Raw genomic sequence first — 20,994 nt, 5'->3', positions numbered from 1 at the left:
CTTTTGCAGTATACGCACAAGGTTGTACAACCATCTCCACTGTCTAATTCTTGAATCTTTTCACCACCCCAAAAGAAATCCCTTACCCATTAGCAGTCACTTCTGCCATTCCCTGTCAACCAAGAATTTACTTTCTGTCTCTATTGATTTACCTGTTCTGGACATTTCATATAAGTAAAATCATACAATATGTGGTCTTTTAGGTCTGCCTTCTTTCACTCAGCATAATATTTTCAAGGTTCACCCATGCTGTAACATGTATAAGTACTTCATTTTCTTTTATGGCTAAATAACATTCCACTGTATGGATATACCACATTTGTTTATCCATTCATCCATTACTATACATGTAGGTTGTTTCTACCTTTTCCCTAGGAAAAATAATGCTGCTATGAATGTTTGCATACAAGTTTTTGTGTAAATACTAAAAAACTTTCTGATTTGCTTTTTATTTGTTTGCAAAATCTTTTTAAAATACACTCAAATAGAAAGCTTTAGCTTTTACATTATATTGTCTCTTAAGTTTCTTTTGGTCCTATTATCATGTCACAGCTGAGCAATCTTCCTTTCTTATTCTTAAGCATCTCTAGAAACGTTGTTTTCCCAAGGCAAGTGATTGAATTGAGGAAGATTTCCTATGGAGGCATTCACAAGAGAAAGGATATTAATATACTTCAAAATAGCATTAGACAATACATCAATGATGTTCTTTCAAAATGACACTTGTGTCTATTAAGCTAACCAGCAATTCTTAAATTGCAGAAAACTAACTAACTAGACACCAACTCCCATTCCTTAAATGCGCTTTTTAAGAAAAACCAAAGCAAGGTGTATTTTTGATCTGCTCTACAACATTCATTATAAAGCCCAGCAGTGTGCCAAAATAAGTTTGGAATAAATAATTGTCAAATAAAAACATTAAAAATGAGTAAATGAATGTACATTTGATAGGTAGGAGACTCGTCATGGGGGAAATTAAGAACGATTTAGGCACAATTTCTTTAGAAAAATGCCAATCAAACACTAGAGATTTTTAAAATGTAAAATTTTATACGTTAAGGTAGTATTTCTAGAAATACAAAGTATTAAGGATTAGAGAATGTTGTTGTCTTTCAGATCAGTTTTGCTGATACTATTTTATTGTTCATAAGAATAACGATGAGCTGTACAAGCTTGTTAATACAAGCGGTAGGTCCTTCACCTCCTGGACCAACAGAGGCTTCCTGATGGAAGAGCCATCACTCTGGCTGGGCCCAGCTCATTGGCAAGAGTTAAGAATCAATGAAACATAACATGGAAGACAAGAGGGAAGGGAACAGAAGAAGATACTGAGAGAAATAGAAGGCAGCTCGTCGTGATGTCATGAGATGTTCATGTGTCACAGATACATTGTCTCTGCTCATTCTATTCGTTTTTAATTAACTTTTATTGGAGTATAGTTGATTTACAGTGTTGTGTTAGTTTCAGGTGTACAGCAAAGTGACTCAGTTATACATATACATATATCCACTCTTTTTTAGTTTCTTTTCCCATATAGGTCATTACAGAGTATTGAGTAGAGTTCCCTGTGCTACACAGCAGGTCCTCATTAGTTATCTGTTTTATATAGAGTCGTGTGTATGTGTCAATGCTCATTCTATTCTTGACATGACCTGCAAGCTACTTGGTGGCACTGAACACATCACTTCAAGTTCTGTTGCCTCAGTTTCTTGGTGTATAAATTCAGGCTAACATCACTCCCACTTAACAAGTTCCAATAGCATGCGAGGAAGAAAGCTGGAAAGGCTCAACCTGTCCCTGTAAAGATTTACAGCTCCCTGGAGCAAGGCAGTTTGGAGCTAAAAGTATCATTATTTTTGTAGTTAGAAAGTCAGAATCCACCCTCCATCATGCTTTAAGCCTTTGAAAGAGCTCTTTGTTTTTCTGCCTAAGCTTTGGCCCACCGGGAAAAATATGCTGTCTTTCAAAAGGTTTCTTTCATAAACAGGTCATTCTTTTTAAGTGGATTTCACTGACTGTGTTTATTAACATGTAGTAACACTTAAGGAAGGTTTCATTTGGTCCTGGGAATAAAGCGATGTGGGCAGCCTGCCACCCCTTAGCCTAAAAAGAAATATTGTCTAGAACAAGGCCTGAAGCGTTTGGGGAGGCCAGCACTGTTGCAGGTTGCCGCCTGGGTCTTGCATCACTCAAAGCAAAGCAGTGCAAACAATGATGCGTGTCCCGGGGGGGCCCTCATCCTGGATAAGGCCAGTGGAGGAAGGCTTTCTTAGTCACTGAAATGATCTCACCAGAGAGAAATCTCTATCAGTTAAAGGGAAGATGAAGATATTCGAGTTCACAAACAGCAGAAAATTTAGCTTAACAAGCTGTCGGTCCACGTTTTCTTTCTGTCCGCATTGTTAAATTCTTCCTCTGTTCTCTAAGTTAAACATTCCCATCTTCGATTTATGTCATGATTGAGTCTGTTAACTCTCCCTGTTATTTTTTTCTGATCTCACCTCTCACTACTTGTCTTAATTCAGGCCTTTTTTTCCCCCAACATACAGAAATCTTTTTGATGAAGGCCATCCTTAGAGATTCCTGGGACTTAATAAATCTTACCGTAGGGTTACCCATTAAATTCTTTACAAAGGTAAAGTCAGGTTAGAATGTGTCTCTAGAGCTCTCTGGAATGAAGACTGTAAGTGAGGAAGGGCAGCCTGTTGCCCAAGGGGTGTGTGGGAAGAGTGTGGGTGCAGCAGAGGAGCTGAAAAGAGATGACCAGCTGGGAAGGCCCTTTGCTTCCTTTCCACTGGGTCTTTGTCTCCAAACCTAGTGTTTGAAGCAAATGTTCTGCATCAATATAAGGATATGCACTGCCTGTCCTTTCAAGCTCCCACCCCTTCCAGTTTCATTCCAGAATCATGAAATTCTGCCCTGCCATATGAGCTCAGAAACTGACAGAGGATTTACTGGAAGCCAGAAAGTTAAACTCTGACCAAGATTTTTATCCAACACCCTCCCAGGGCTGGATGAAGATCTTCAGAAGTCCTGAGCCTGAGACCTGATGCTCACCACCACCTACCATATGTAACAGCATATTTTTTTAAAGATCTAAACCCCGAAGTAAGTAAAAGGAGTTTCAACAAAGTTCAGAATGTTAACAAGATAATGCAATCCCTTCTCTAAAACATCCATTTCCCCCCAGTTTTTGTCTCTTTGTTTGTATGTCCCTACCTACTGGCGATCTAAGCCTAAGCTTGGCCTTTCTACCGGGGATTCTCCATCCGCCAACACATACCCACCAAGTGTCTTTCGTTTGACTGGTTATTTGTACCACAAGATTTTCCACTGGAACGACCATCCTTGGCATGACCATCTCTTTCTAGAAGGAACTCCAAAGAAGTAGGAGGAGATTTTTTTCTGACATTTTAAACATAGATTCAGTGTATTTATTTAATACATATTTCTTGAGCTCCCATGATGTTCCAAGGAGGACCCAGAAAGTCAGCTACATTACAAGGATCACGAATGCTAGGCACAATGTCACATGTGGACAAGATCTTGAAAGATGAGAAGTGAGTTAAGTGAAAAAGGCGTATGACTCTCCCCAGTGCAGGGAAAAGCATCTGAAAGGAACTGTTTTAGTCTGCTTGAGCTGCTATAACAAATATATCACCCACAGTCCGGGTAACTTAAACAATAAACATTTTTTTCTCACAGTTCTGGAGGATAGTAAGTCCAAGATGAAGGTACAGGTCCATCATATGGGTTCAACCCTCATGACCTTACCTAAATCTAATTACCTCCCAAAGGTCCCACCTCCTAATACCATCACATTGAGGGTGGATAGGGCTTCAAAATATGAATTTGGGGCAGGGGGGAAACAAACATCAGTCTATAACAGAGGCAAAGATAACATGGAGCATTGAGGGACTGAGAAGAGATCCATAGAACTCAACAGCAGGGTATAAAAATGGAGCTCTGAAGACAATGGAGATGGCACCATATTAGGAATTATCTTACAGGCTTTCAAAGAAATTTTTTCTGAAAACAATGGGATGCAAAAGGATTTTAGGCAGGGCACACCATAGCAAGTTTTGAGTTTTATAAGAATCATCCTGACCAGCTGCGTGTGAAGATGGATTGGTAGGATGTAATTGAACTAACCTAGTGGAAAGTTGGCCACGACTCTCCAAGAAACTTTTGTACCAATCAGAAAAAGTCACCAAGGCACCCTCTGTGGGCAGAGGAATTAGAGGAAAAGATCTTCTTTGAGCAACACAACACTGAAAAAGAGCCCCTTTGTGAAAAGAAAGATTGCCCTTCCTCCCACCCGAGACGGACTTGTGCCAGGTGCAGGGCTGGGTCGTGGCTTTCAGACATATTCACCCCGTCGCCCAGGTGACCTTGCACAGTACACACACTGTACACGTCTATGCACAGTGGTGAGGCTCACAGACAGAGGCAACAGGATGGAGTAGCTGAAGGATGGGGGGAGAACAGAGATGCCTGGGATGACTCACAAGTCCACAGCTTGGATTTCTGGGTGAGCCTGATGAGTCTAGACTTGTGTCACACTGCAGGTGACTGAGACATCCAAATGGGCCATCAGATATGATCTGCTCCCACTAGACTGTAAGCTCTGTGAGAGCAACGATAGTGTTTTATACGGGGTTGCTGAGTAAGGCTGTACAGTGGGCAACCCACATGACCCTGAGAAGCAGCCCTAGAAATGATTCTTAATACACGGCACTGAGTGAATAAATAAGTAAAAGGAAGCTCAGGAGAGAACTGGGCATTAACACCTTAACTCCTCATAGTACATCATTGAACCAACCTCCAGTTTCCGATTCGGCCATACACACTTTTCAACCAGGGCTTGTGAAGTCTGGCCTTTTGACCAGACCTAAGCATTGGGAGATAGAGTGGGGAAATGGGGTAAAACAAACAAATATGGTCAATCTGGGGGAAAGATGATATAATTAGGTCAATTGGTAATTTTTAAAGCACACTTCAGTCAGCAACTTAAAAACAGACAGGGGAGGGCCTCCCCTGGTGGTCTAGTGGTTAAAACTTCATCTTCCAATGCAGGGGGTACGGAGTCAACCCCTGGTCGGGAGCTAAGATCCCACATGTCCCGGGGCTACAAAAACAAAACATAAAACAGAAGCAATAGTGTCACAAATTCAGTAAAGATTTTTAAAATTGTCCACATCAAAAAACAATCTTAAAAAAAAAAAAACCCAAAACAGACAGGGTAGGGTGTAGGGGATGGCAAGAGACAGAACAGGAAAGCAAGAGGGAGAAGCACTCCTCTCCATTCCATAGTTTCAATACCCCCTTTCCTCTTGAGTAAGGCTCAAACCACTGCAGAATACCCTCTCACTATTTCCTTGCTTAACTTTCTTGCCTTCTTACATCTTCATTCTTTTAAAAATCAACGTTTTCAGGGGGAAGAAGGATAAGGCTCAGGGAATAGAGATTAAAAATGAGAGTCGGGCTTCCCTGGTGTTGCAGTGGTTGAGAGTCCGCCTGCCGATGCAGGGGACACGGGTTCGTGCCCAGGTCCGGGAAGATCCCACATGACGCAGAGCGGCTGGGCCCGTGAGCCATGGCCGCTGAGCCTGCGCGTCCGGAGCCTGTGCTCCGCAACGGGAGAGGCCACAACAGTGAGAGGCCCGCGTACCGCAAATAAATAAATAAAAATGAGAGTCAACTTTGATGGTTGAGAAACTCTCCATGTTCAAATGTTCATCACAATCCCAGTCTATCAGTTTGATGGAAATGCTACATAAGTGGCTGCTGCCTTTAAGGAGTTACATCCTGTCTTGTCCTATAGCAATAACAGGGCTGAACCAAGACACAGAGAAAAGGACTCCAAATCGTGTGCGTTAATAATTCCCGAGTTTCTCTGGTCCTCTGGTTTCTCGCCCACAGAAAGGAGTGGGAGCGACTCTGACAATAAACTGAAATCTACATCGATTTTCCTGCTTTCATGCATCTAGTCCATTTCCTGCTGTCATGAAGCATTCCTTACTGAGTAACACCACACCTGGTATTGTTTAACTACACTCAATTGGCGAAACACCTTGAGGTTTTAGAAATCTAAGAAACATTAAATTACTGGGGGGATGGGGAGGCAGGTCGTGATTATGAGAACACCGAAAATGTTCTTGTTCTTTTAAGATAAAAACTTAATATCGGGGGCTTTGTGAACCTGTGACGGCAATCTGTGGTAAAAACAGGTGGGTCACAAAATTTAGGTACCTGTTAGACTATACAGTTTTGTTATAAACAGACAGCAGCAGTGGCCCAGAGGGTACTTTTTCAAGCCGGTCATTTTTTGAGTTTGCCCACAAGAGGGCAGTGCTGCGTAACAGTTGTAGCCTTTGTGTGGGACGTTGAGGGCAGGCTGGGCAACTGTGCCCACCTAGGTAAAACTGAAGACTTTGGTTTTGTCCGTGGCCATGTCTTAGGGAAAAATCTTAGCAAAAGTTACCTTTTGTCGTCTCAGAAATTGACAGAGTGATCCTGGCTTAATAAATAGCTACACATTCTCTTGCTTCAACGCTGGAAATGAAGAGAATTGAAAGAGTATCATTTGGTTAATGACAGGATAAGTTGCGTTACTGAAACCCTTTTTGGTGATCTAATGCACTTTATGGGCACTTTTGGAGACTGTAAAAATTCATGAGATACACATAAGTATCCCTGAGACATGAACCTATCCTCAGAGGAGAGGTAAAAAACATTTTACACAAGTACATTTTACAGGACAATTTAAACCTTATAACATTCTGACTATGTGAACAAAAGGAAAGTTACTAATCAAACTTCTGAGTTACAGTGACTGAAGTCTAAAGAATAAGACAGTTTCCAAATGCTTTTAGAAATGAAAGCTTTTGTGTGTCTCTCTTAATGTGCACTAGCCACGATTATGTCACTGACAACTTACTACAAGGATGAATACATATGCTAGACCTCCTCTAAAAAGAGTAAATTCAATTTCAGAAGTATGAGTTCAAATTTTGAACAGTTACCAAAAATTACCTACGTGGCTTTAAGGTTCCCTCTAAATTCTTCATGTCACAACAATCACGTTTTCTGTTAAGCCACATTTGAGAGTGAATTTCTGAGGGCTATTTCTATCATATGTAAAGGTCATATCTGGTCAAAATAGAATGTGTTCTCCAGCAATGAACAATCCAAACCTTAAATTAAGGAAACTACTCCATTTATAATAGAATCAAAAACAATAAAATTTAACAATTTAGGAATAAATTCAACAAAAGAATTGCTAGGCTTGTTCACTGAAAACTAGAAAATATTACTGGAAATTGAAGACCTTACTAAATAGAAAATTATCCCAAGTTCATGGACTGGAAGACATTGTTAAGATCTTCCAAACTTCTTAAGATGGTAACACTTCACAAATTGGTCTACAAATTCAACACAATTCCTATAAAAATTTTAGCTGCATTTTTTGCAGGAATTGACAAGCTATTCCTAAAATCCATAGAGACATGCAAGGGATCGAGAAGAGCCAAAGCAATCTTGAAAAAGAAGAACAAAGTTGGAGGTCTCACTTCTTGATTTTAAAATGTACTACAGAACTACAGGAATCAAAACTGTTATTGACATAAGGATAAACATCGAGTAATGGAAGAGAATTGAGAATTTGAAAATAAACTTATACACTTACGGTCAACTGATTTTGACAAGGGTGCCAAGATAATTCAATGAGGGAAGACAAGTGTTTTCAACAAATGGTGCTGAGACAACTGTTATCCACATACAAAACAATTAATTTGGGGACTTCCCTGGTGGCGCAGTGGTTAAGAACCCACCGGCCAATGCAGGGAACACAGGTTTGATCCCTGGTCCAGGAAGATCCCACATGCTGCGGAGCAACTAAGCCCATGCACCACAACTACTGAGCCTGTGCTCTAGAGTCCGCGAGCCTCAACTACTGAGCCCACATACCACAACTGCTGAAGCCTGCACACCCTAGAGCCCGTGTGCTTCAACTACTGAACCCACATGCCACAACTACTGAAGCCCACGCACCTAGAGCCCATGCTCCACAACAAGAGAAGCCACCACAATGAGAAGCCCGTGCACCACAATGAAGAGTAGCCCCCGCTCACCTCAACTGGAGAAAGCCCGTGCACAGCAACGAAGACCCAAACACAACCAAAAATAAATTTTTTTTAAAAAAAGAATGAAATTGGACCCTATTTCATACCATGTACAAAAATTAACTTAAAATGGATCAAAATGTAAGACCTAAATGTAAGAGCTAGAACTATAAAATTCTTAGAAGAAAACATAGGTACAAATCTTTGTGACCTTGAATTAGGCAATGATTTCAAGGATATGATATCAAAGCACAAAATGCATAAAGAAAAAAATACATACATTGACTTCATCAAAATTAAAAAGATTAGTGCTTCAAAAGGACACTATCAAGAAAGTGAGAAGACAACCCAGAGAATGTGAGAAAATAATCACAAATCATATATCTGATAAGGATCTAATGTCTGGCATAATTAAAGCACCCCTAGAACTCAACAATTAAAAGACAAACAGCCCAATTTTAAAATGGGCAAAGGTTTTGAACAGAGATACATCCAAGAAGATATACAAATGACCAATAAATACACAATAAGATACCCAACATCATTACTTGTCATGAGGGAAATTAAAAACAAAACCACAATGAAATACTACTTCACACCCACTAGAATGGCTATAATAATAGTTTTTAAGAAGACAGTAACAAGTGTTGACAAAGATGTGGAGAACTGGAAACCTTATGTTGCTGATGAGAATGTAAAATGGTACAAACACTTTAGAAAAAAGTTTGGCAGTTCCTCAAAATTTGAGCCCAGAAATTCCATTCCCTAGGTGTATACCCAAGATAGTTGAAAACATGCGTTCACACAAACACTTGTACACAAGTGTTCATAGCAGCATTATTTATAGTAGCCAAAAGGTGAAAACAACCCAAAAGTCCATCAACTGATGAATAGCTAACTATCGTATGATATATCCATACAATGGAATAGTACTCATCCATTAAAAAGTAATGAAGTGTTTCTATATGCTACGACATAGATGAAGAATTGAGCTAAATGAAAGAAAGAATTTATTTTAAAAGGCCATATATTGCACTCCATTTAAATGAAATTTCCAGATTAGCCAAATCTGTAGAAACAGAAAGTAAACAAGGGCTGGGGGTAGGGTGGAATAGAAGTGACTACCGATGGATGTGGGATTTCCTTCTGGGGTGATGAAATGTTACAGAATTAAATAGTGGTGATGGTTGTATAATTTTGTAAATATACTAAAAACCATTGAATTTTATGCTCTAAAGAGTGACTTTTATGGTTTGAGAATTGTATTTCAATTAAGAGAGAGACAGAGAGAGAGAATGAACTTTGGCATAATATTGCCAACCATGAAGGAGATGCAAGTGAAAATGAGGTCATTAAAATTTTTTAAATATGGCGCAGTGGATGAGAGTCCACCTGCCGATGCAGGGGACACGGGTTCGTGCCCAGGTCTGGGAAGATCCCACATGCCACAGAGTGGCTGGTCCCGTGAGCCATGGCCGCTGAGCCTGCACGTCCGGAGCCTGTGCTCCACAACGGGAGAGGCCACAACAGTGAGAGGCCCACACACCATAAAAAAAAAAAAAAAATTTAAATAAGGAACAGCACTGGAAATTTACTCTCAATCCAGGTCCCAAGAACATTGTTTGCTGAAGAAAAAAGCTTGACGTTTTTCAATGTATACTGATTAGAAAATGACAGCTATTGACCTAAACAAAAAGAAACCCAAAAATTGTATTATGGTTTCTCTTTTTTTCAGCAAATATTTCTCTTACTAGTTAATATAAACAAATACTCCTGAACAGGAAAATTGATTAATATAATGTATTAATGTAATGGAGTATTATACAGCAGTGAAAATGAATAAATCTGTATTTCATCAACATAAACATGACCAAAAGCAAATAACAGAAGAATATATATATACAGTATGAGATCATTTATATAAAAATTTTAAAATGAAAATCAATACTCTACACACAACACATATCACTTACAGAGTTATACATATATTATACAGTATTCACATATTTATATGCATACACTAACACATATATAGTATATATATTTACACTATATAACATATATAGTATTAAAGAATTAAGTAGTAAGGGTTATACATAGTAGATGGTATAATGTATATATACTGAAAGATTAAGTTTTAGATATATATGTAAAGTATTAAGAAGTTCATGCAGTGATAAGCATCTGATTGAAGAAATGGATACTCTTGGAGGATAGAGGAGGGTTATGAGAAAAAGGAGTAGCACCCACAGGACTATTTCAAGAACATTAATAATATTGTTTTCCTTAATCTGGGTCATAGGCACATGAGTTTATATTACTTTATTCTTTATGGTTTTGGTCTGTCAGAAACTTTCTAAAATAAACTCAAAAAAATTTTTTTAATTTAAATAATTATCATGACAGCTTTACTGTCCACCTTAAAATCACAGCCATCACACTACAGATGAAGCACTAAGAGCTTCTCCAAAATACTTGGCAATTGTCCAGGGGCAAGTATCAAAGCTTTAGAACATTTTAAAAAACGAAAGCAAGAAACCATGAGGTGGCCTGTCTAGGGTTCTCTTTCCATTGTCATCTGCTGAAAATATTTCTTAGTGCTTGAAAACCAATAAAGAGCTGGTACCCCAGAGCATCAAGTCAGTAGTCAGATCTCCTGGCCTGTGACTGGATTCGCTCCAGCCCTCTGGTGCTGTGTCCATCTCCTGCAACCCAATTCTCAATCCCACACCCATTTGCAGCATTTTAGAGGACTGAGCCAGAATGTATCCAAACTTTCGATCAAGTGATGAAAAGACTGTTGTTAATCTAAGTGTTTGCAAATATATGAAAGACATGTGTGTACAAACTGTCTACATGAAACCAGTTCACAAAATTAAAACTTTTTTTAAAAATTCAGTGATCTACCATTTTAGCTTCTATGACAAATTATCTAACTGCTTGCATGATGTTTTTCTCCAAACTGACCAAATTTAATAATACTGGGGGATGTTTTAAAAAGTATTAATGTGTGTCTCTGTGTGTCTCTTATGAATGTTAATGGGTTTTTTTTTTTATATTTTTATATGACTACTCTGTAACGTATACTTTTTAAATCAATTCATTCAAGCTATTACTATGTAAGTAACCCCTAGAAGTAGCCATGAAAAAGTTAAACAGCAAAAATCCCAGGGCAGCAGCAAGTAGATAGCCTTGGCTGTCAGGGCTCTTGTCAGGGGCATATTTGTTAGCAATAGACTAGAAAACAACCGCAGCTGAAAGGACTTCTGGGTGATGCCCAGCCCAGAGGTATCTTTTTTCTTGTCGAAAGCTAGAGAGATTTATAAAATTTCCATCTTCCCAGCATTCTGAACCAGCAATTTTTCCCAAGACCTCAGTTGAGCGCAGTGGCACTGGGAAAGAGCCCCTCTTCCTGTAGGGATCTTGTTGACAGCTTTGCAAAGTAACAGTGATCAATGCAAACAGCCAGTACAGATGAAATCCAGCTGTTGATGTCTTCCTAATAAAACCCAAAAGGTATTTCTGTATTTCAACATCTCCAGCAATTACAGACCAGACCTCAAGTCCTTCCTGATTGAAGAGGTTGCCGACCTGATTGAGAGGGAAGGATGGAAGCAAATTAGAAGACAACACAGGGTCAAGTAAGAGTGGAAGAGAAATGAGACTAAAGCAAGATATTGATAGAATCCCTCCCTCAGTCTCTGTCCCAACTGAATTTTTCAACTATAGTTTTCATTAAAGTCTAACATGCATATAGAAAAGTACATAAATGATACAAATAGCGCTTGATGAATTTTCTCAAATCAAACATACCCCATGACCACACGTAATCTAGCTGCCCGGAAGCCTCTTTCGTGCCTCATTCCAGTCACTTGTTCTTCTCCAAAGGCAACCACAATTCTGGTTTCCACCATCATCAGTCAGTTTCACCTTCCTTTGAAATTTAGTGCACTCTTTTGTATTGGGCTTCTTTGCTTGACATTATGTGAGTGAGATTCATCCATGACCTTCTGTGTGGCAAGTTTGGTCATTGTATGAACAAACCGCAGTGAATATCTTCATAGTCCTGTGGATGAGCATTTGCTCATCTCCGAAGAACCAAAGGTGCTGACGCCCTAGATTTTCTAAGATCGGAGGATTTCTTCTGCAGTGCCAGAGCAGCCTTGATTTAGCAGGTTTGGGCCTCCAGGGTTGGAACAACAAAGAAGCATTTCCTTTCGTTTTTTAGTTTCAAAGGATTTCAAATGCATTGAGTCAAGTTGTTCTTAATATCCTCTCTCTCTTTAATGTCTGTGTAGTAATATCCTCTCTTCAGCCAATAGGTTGGTGAATTTTGCCTTCTCTAATTTATTCACGATCAATCTTACTAAGAGTTTGTCAATTTTGCTAGTTTTTTTTAAAAACAACTTTTGGCTTTATTGATTTTCTCTCTGATACATTGATTTTCATTGTCATTAATTAGTGCTCTTGTCTTTAAAATTGTTTTCTTCTCCTTTCTTTAATTTGGTGATTTTCCTAACGTTTGAGATGGAAACTCAAAAGTTAGGAATGATGGAGATCACTGATTTTTCAGCCTTTCTGGTTTCTAATATTAAGTTTTCTAAATTAAGGTGTTTTTTTTTTCCATCTTCAAACTGTACTCTATGACGCTGGAACTTTTACTATGCAAATGACATTTCCCCTCCCCCAACAGGTTACACTCTGCAAATAGGGGGAGTTGGAGGAAGACAGCAAGGCTGGAGAAGGAAGAAGGGCATCACTCCTTCCTGTCCCCTTGCTCTCCTGTCAGCATCTCCCCAGCAACAATGGCCTCTCATCCCAGCAGCACCCAAAAGCACCTGATTCTTTTCAGTTCTCCTGGTCCAGCCTCATGATCATTTCTCAGCCATCTATCTCGACTACATATAGCATCTCTTCCTTGGTCTAAAGTCTCCAATGTCTTCCCTTTGTTCCCTCAACCCTAGGATGGAAGCTGTTCCCTGCCATTGCTAGCCCTGTGTCACCTAAGTGTCCCTTATTAGCTTTTTCTTAAGTAATCCCTTTATTAATTTCTTTCCACTAAGATAAATTGGTTTGGTTTCTGTTTTCTAACTGGACCCTCACTGCACTTGCCCCAAATCCACATGAAGCAAAGTGAAGCATATTCAAAAGTGGACTCACAATCTCATTTTCCTCTCCCCCAAAATTGCTTTTCCTCCTCTGTTATGTATCTTTGTTGGGAAGCAGCCAACCAGAAATCTGGGAGTTTTTTCTCATGTTTTTCTTCTCCCTTCGTCTGTATACCCAATGTCATCAAATTCCATTGACGTTGCCTCTTGTATATTTCCCTGGAATCTCTTCCCTCTTTTTATTTCCATTGCTACCACTTTAATTCAGGCTCAGGTCATTTCTCACCAGGCCCAGTTAATTAGTCTCTTGGCCTTAGGACTCACTATATACCAATCCCTATTTTGATACCAAAATCATGTCCTATAAAGGCAAAGCTGTTCTCTTTAAAACACTCCAGAGGCTCCCCATGGCTACAGGGCAAAACTCAAATGCCACAGTAACACATTCATCTTCCAGCCTCTCGTGGGCTGATCTTCACCCACTCCCTCAGCTTCATCTGTCACTAATCCCCACCTCCCACCAGCGCAGCCTGCCCATCCCACCACACACACCCAGGACTCCTGTCTCACCGGGCTGTGGCTTTCTTGAGATAAGGAGCATCACACACACACAGCTTGGCAGTCACGGCATCAAGAAGCTTCCATGATGAGAAAATGATATTTTCCCTGTTTCTATATCGTCTTCATATTCATAATTTTGAATAACTATGATAGTTCACTAAACTGATGCCCACAAATTGATAAAACATTTCTCAGTTTTTAGGTATGTAACTATACTAGTTGTGATGATTAATGTTAAGTATCAACTTGTAGCCACAGTACCCAGATATTTGGTCAAGTATTAGTCTAGGTGTTTCTGTGAAGATATTTTTTATTTTATTTTATTTTTTTGAATTTTATTCTATTTATTTTTTATACAGCAGGTTCTTATTAGTCATCAATTTTATACACATCAGTGTATACATGTCAATCCCAATCGCCCAATTCATCAGGTATTTTTTAGATAAGATTAACATTTAAATCAGTAGACTTTGAGCAAAGCAAATTACTTTCCATATGTGGGTGGGCCTCGTCTAATCAGTTGAAGGTCTTAATAGAAAAAAACCTAACTTCCCCACAAAAGGAGGGCATTCTGCCAGCAGACTATCTTTGGACTCAAATTGTGAGTCTTCCCTCGGTCTCTTGACTGATGGACTACCCTGCAGATTTTGTCCTTGCCAAGCTTCCAAAGTCACAAGAGCCAATTTCCTAAAATCAATCAATATCTCTCCCCCATATATATGTATATGTACATGTATATGTACACACACACACACACTCACATACACGCAACTTGATTCTGTTTCTCTGCAGAACCCTGATTAATACACTGGTCTTTATATTTTAGGTTGTTTAGTGTGTTTGCTATCATAAACACAGTTTTATACTGGTGACGTTTATCTCAAATAATCATTTAGGATTACTATCTAGTACTAGGTTTCAATTTTAAAAGGATGAATGTTACAATGATTTTAAATAAATATTCCTTGATTTCCCTCCAAAAATGATTGCACCAACATATGATGCCTCAGTGTTGTGTGATGTATGTTGGTCCCCACAGTCTTGTCAGCACATTTCACATTTTAATTTATAATTCTTTAACTATTCTCTAGGTAGAATATGGCTCTGTGCATTTACTTATCGGGTATGTTTCCTATTATATAAACTACTTTTTTACATATCATTTGGTCATTCGTCCCTGGAGTTTTAGAGGCGTTATATGATTTCTTCACGGGAACATTTGTTATGAGAGAATAATCCTTATAAGCAATAGGTCTACATGTGTCATGGTTCAAGTACATGAGGAATCTGTTCTCTGCTTATGCAGGACACCTTCTATACAATGCCTGGGACCCCAGGCCATAGAGGCTATGCCATCTTCAGCTCTAGGCTCCCAAGTTGCTTTGCAGTATATCTCCATTCCAGTCAGCCAGAAAAGGGAAAAGAAAAAGATGAGTATTCATAGGATAATTTTTTTTAGGTCAGGCCTGCATATGGAACACTTCTTTCCACCATCAATCCATTCAATACACTCAGTCATACGGCCGACTCGGCACAGAGGTTCTGGGAAATGCAGTCCAGCTGTGTTCTTAGGAAAGAGAAGATAACATGGATCAAGTGAGCAGCTGATGGTCTGTACATGGTGTGGAACCTCTGTGCTTGGTGGTAAGAACGTAGACTCTACAGTCAGACACACCCATCTGACTATCATATCAAGCAAGCAAGGTACTTCAACTTTCTGGTCCTGAAGTTTTAATTTTTCCAATCTGGCCATAAAAATAGGGGCCTTGTGGGGCTTCCCTGGTGGCGCAGTGGTTGAGAGGCCGCCTGCCGCTGCAGGGGACACAGGTTCGTGCCCCTGTCCGGGAAGATCCCACATGCCGTGGAGCGGCTGGGCCCATGAGCCATAGCCACTGAGCCTGCGCGTCCGGAGCCTGTGCTCCACAACGGGAGAAGCCACGACAGTGAGAGGCCCGCGTAACACACACACACACACACACACACACACACACACACACACACACAAAATAGGGGCCTTGTAGGGCAATTGTAAGGACTCAGATAAATATGTGCAAATTCCTGGCCTATAATATATATACATATATACTTATGTATGTCATATATATATACATATATGCATATATAATACATAAAATACGTATTAGACTCCTTTCATAATTTTTCAGTTATATTTTTGGTAAATGTGTGTTTATATTTTGAACTTTTTGTCATTTGCATTCATGTTCTTCTGTTTGGGGATGTTAAATTGTCATGTTTCTATGAAGTTTTTAGTCATCTTTCACTTCGTGATTTCTTATGTTATTTCTAAGAGTTCCAAGCTATCATTCCTCCACTGTGGAGTAGGATGTCTGCTCCATTCCTTCCAGTTTTTCTATGGTTTGAATTTTTATTTTCTTCTTTGATTCCCATGAACTGCATGTTCTGAAACACCATCAGGATCCTTCCAAATGTCAAATTCCAAGGGTCAACTATGAAATAAGTTGAGTATCTCTCCTACCAGACTATACCAGGTAAGTTTTTCCCTCCCTTGAGTGTTGTCCCATCTTCCCCCCGCCCCCTCCTGAGCGCCCTCTAGATCTCTTCCCCACCGAACATTTGCCCAGTTACAGCAGCCCAGTTATGACAAAATGACTACTAATGGATTGAAGTAGTAACAGTGACCTTGTTGGGAAAAAAAATCACCTGGGAGCTTGTTAAAACGTAGAATCCCAAACTTCTGATTCAGAGGGTTTTGGTACCAAATCTTTATTTTAACAAGTATCCTAGGTAACTTTAAAACAGCTAGTCCCACACTTAGAAAAAGTAGCTTACCTCCTTCCAGAGACATGTGTACATAAGATCTTAAACTATATAAAAGAAAAAGTAATACCATTATTTCAGGCACTTGACAATGAATAAGAACTCTTTTCTGAGGAGAGTGTAAGTCTCCTTTATGCCTCCAAAACTGCAGATTCTCTTCTTTATGCTTACCCCACCTCTTTTTCTTATAGCTAAGAATAAACACTCACTGTCTGTGGCCTTATCCAAGATCAAACCACGTGTTTTCCAGTCAACCTCTTCATGGGCTATGATTTACTGTCTAAGAAAACTAAAACCACTAGACCTCTCAGTTGCTTTGTGATGTGCTATTCTTATAGCCAGGAGGGAAATCAAGCAGGAATAGCAAGTTACATGTCCAAATGTGTATTTCTCTGAATGCTCCAGCCACTTCAATCTTATTATTGAGTCCTCTAGCAATTTTTCTCATTCTAAAGAAAAGATGTTCCTCTCATTTTCTTTTTTCTAAAAGAAAATACAGGTTTTAAAATAACACATGCTTGTTTTCTTTCTCACCACATGAGACTTACATTTCCCAACCCCCCTTACGGGGTTGAGTAGATAAAACAAAGCCTTTCTTAATATAGCACAGTGAGTGTGACCATAGAAGAATCGCAGGGCTTGACAGAGTCAAGTTACATGAGTGGCTTCGTATAGTACCAGAGGCGTTTCACCCCAAGTGACTGCCATTTCAAGCATCACCCAACAGAGGCCTGATCTTAAAAGCACTAAAGGAAAAGAACAATAATTTAAATAGTACCCCGATGTGGAAGAAAGTGCATACACGGTGCGCTAAGACCTGTGCTGCTGACAGAGTGAAAGAGGACTGAAGGCCGAGAGCCTGCGGGATATAAATATTCTTCTAAGGACCGTCTAAGACATCTCTAACAGAATTATTAGTGGCTCCGTTTGATCATCAAATGAAAGGCTGTCATAAATCAAGAAGATAAAGGACAGTTTTTATCCAGAGGACTGAGAAGTCTTCAAACATCTGGTCTGGAAAAGTTCAGTGCAGTGAGTGTAATTCGGATATCCTATTGGAAAGTAGATTGAAGGATTGCAGTTGGCACTTGTCTTTATTCAAGGTACAGGGATTAATGACCAGATAGGAGAGCTAATGACCCAGCCGGAGTGGATTATTATTCAGCCTGGCTGGCAGAAGTCCCTTTGAGGCTATCCTTTGTCCCACATTGTTCCATTTATTAAATTATCTCTTTTTTTCCTTAAAAGGAAAATTCACCTGTATCCCCCGCCCCAATTATTTTTAATTTTATTGTGGTAAAATACACATAACATAAAATTTACCATCTTAACCGTTGTTAAGTGTGCAACTCACAGGCATTGAGTACAGTCACATTACTGTACCTCACCCTCCCCAATTTATTTTTAAATTATTAAGCAAACTACTGCACTGGTCAAGGACAAAAGAGAGGGTCCCAATAACAGTGGAAAATGGTGTCCCTGTCTCTCTCTCCACCTGTGATCCTAGGACAAATAGACAATTTTAAGTGCTTCCTCCCATATACCCTCCCCCCCCACACACACAGACACACACACATACACCCCACTACATAATGATGGAGTCCCAGGGGAGTCTCAGGTGACACGGATGCCACTTGTTCTGTGCTCTGTCACTGCCAGAACTGCTGGCACCAGAGTTGCCAATCCACCAAAGCAAGGCTACAAGATTTCTTCTTCTATTTACACAGTTCCCAAAACATAGGCATCTCAAGTCCCTAATGGCTTGGTGAGACTTTCTGTGAACCCCTCTCTTTCTGCTCTGCTCAAAGCCTCTTCCCGTGAAATCGATTTTGTGGGCTGGGCTGGAAGAGACCCCAAATGACAGTTGCCATGTTATTGTCAGTTCTACCCTCCACTCCCAAACCAGAACCTTCTTATTAGAACAAACCTGTGTCTTCTGAATCTCTTACTACTCAGGATGAATACCTTTCTTCTCCTGCAACCACTCACTTCAGGATCCCCTGCCATAACCTTGGGTATTGCTAGGCATTCCAGAGCAAGGGGAGCCCGCCTAGGCACAAGGCTGATCTCCAGTCTGCTCACCTACCATGGGCTAGTGGTTGTGGATCTGAAGATGTGTGCTTCTAGCAGTCTTTTTACCCAGAATTGAAAGTAATTGTCAACATGAATTGATATTAATAATGACTTATTTGCTACCGGAAAAATAAAACTGAATCCTTGGACACTTTCCGGTTTTTAAATAAACAATGACTTGAAACAGTCACCATATACCATCATCTCAAAGGTCAAATCTCACATTCGCTCCGCAAGTGCTACTCCCCCGGCCACCAAAGTAAAAACTGTACGATGGAGTAGATACAGAAAACATACAATAACATCGTACTGCTCTGTAGCTACAGCAGTGACAGAGTGCCTTACATTTATTTCTTTAGGTCTTTGGAGTATCCCTGTTGCTTGTCTATAGATAGGCACAGTATAATTTAGCACCTTCATCAAGGTGAGAGGGGAAATATGAGTACCTCCATTTTACAGATGTTGTTGTGGAACAGAATCTGAGATAAAATAGCTGATAAGCAACCAAGCTAGGAGAATGGCAATCTCTTCAATCTCTGTAAAAATACGGTAATGCCTTAATGTGAAACTTGAAGACAGGAAAATTGACCCCCAGATTATTCCACTCGTCTCTCCATCCCATTTCCCACGCATCCTCACCAGTTCACTCCCAACATTTTCAGTTTGGACCAACTGTTATTTATAGAGGTGAGACCTAAGGTAAGTGTATGAGTGTCGCAGAAAAAGATTTGCAACAAAGGTTTGACTTTGGGTTTTCCTCAAGAAACCACTGGGATCTGACCAGAAGTCCTCATTGCCTAAGAACAGCATTGTTTACACTTAAACCAACTGCAGTAGGTAAAAGGCCACTTGTAGCTGGCATATACACAAGAAAACAACATAGTCAATGGGATTTGGTTTTGACATATTTAGGCTTGAGCAACAGAGCTACCACGTCATAAAATTCTTCTGACAGTTTTCTCTTTCTGATAATTTACTGGAAAACACCATAAACCTTGTAAACTTTCCACAGATGAGAACTGATCCTGTAAAATAATTCAATAAAAACAGAGTAAGAAAAATCGAAAAGGGTTTTAAGCGTGCTATATAAAAATTTTGACCAAGTAATTACATTGAATTAAAGAAATTTGTGAAAAGTCTTCAATGTCGGTACAATTCCATTAAAATGTAATCATTGATCATTTCTTAAAACATTTTCATTGTGAAACTGGGGGTGTTCCAAACATGAATGTGTGAGCTTGATTACAATGGCTGGTGGGAAAAAATATTATAAATTTGCCCTGGGGAGGTGGCAAATGATATCTTTTAAAAACCGGTGCCTCAAGAACTGGAATTGCTAGGTGAGGTAGGTAGGGCTCGTTAAGTAAGAAGTCAACCTGAGAGAAGGCAGAGGGGACCTGGAGGATGTGTCGCACCAGAAGGAACTGGAGAAAAGACCTGAGTCATAGACTCTCACTCAATTCCCCAGGAAGAGGAAGTCGGCACGGTCAGCACCCTCCATTCTCCCACACACACAGTTTCAGGGGTCCTGCCTTTGAAGCAGGTGCCAGTACTTTTACAGCACTATTGTCATCAAATCCTGTGAGGGAGTAATTATTACCCTCACTTTATAGATGAGGAACTTGAGGCTCCTAAAGCTTAAGAAACCTGTCCCAGGCTAACAAAACAAAGCAAGACTCCATCCCATTAATCCCCTGGATTGCAACATCCTTTAAAATGTAGTGTTGAGAGAGCACCAAATCCTAACCACTGGACCACCAGGGACTTAGAAATTGTCATACTGAGTGAAGTCAGACACAAAAAGAAAAATATGATATGATATCGCTTATATGTGGAATCTAAAAAAAAAAAGGGGTACAAATGAACTTATTTACAAAACAGAAGTAGAGTCATGGATGTGGAAAACAAACTTATGGTTACCAGGAGATACAGGGGATTGAGGGATAAATTGGGAGATTGGGATTGACATATACACATTACTGTATATAAAATATATAACTAATAAGAACCTGCTGTATAGCACAGGGAACTCTACTCAATACTCTGTAACGGCCTATATAGGAAAAGAATCTAAAAAAAAAAAAAGAGTGGCTATATGTATATGTATAACTGATTCACTTTCCTGTACACCTGAAACTAACACAACATTGTAAATCAACTATACTCCAATAAAAATTTTTAAATATATATAGTGTTGAAAACTCCAAGATAAAAAGATCTTTAGCATTATTCTAGGCTCTGGATTCTGTAATGATATTGATTAAATTAAGGAGATGCATCTTTTTTAAGAAGTTGATCTTACTTTCCAGTTGTCACCAAGAAGCGGAGAA

The sequence above is a fragment of the Monodon monoceros genome, unplaced genomic scaffold (genome assembly GCF_005190385.1).
Source record: "Monodon monoceros isolate NGI ecotype Baffin Bay Population unplaced genomic scaffold, NGI_Narwhal_1 Super_Scaffold_2, whole genome shotgun sequence".
Taxonomy (NCBI): domain Eukaryota; kingdom Metazoa; phylum Chordata; class Mammalia; order Artiodactyla; family Monodontidae; genus Monodon; species Monodon monoceros.
Note: the sequence above shows the minus strand (reverse complement) of the source record.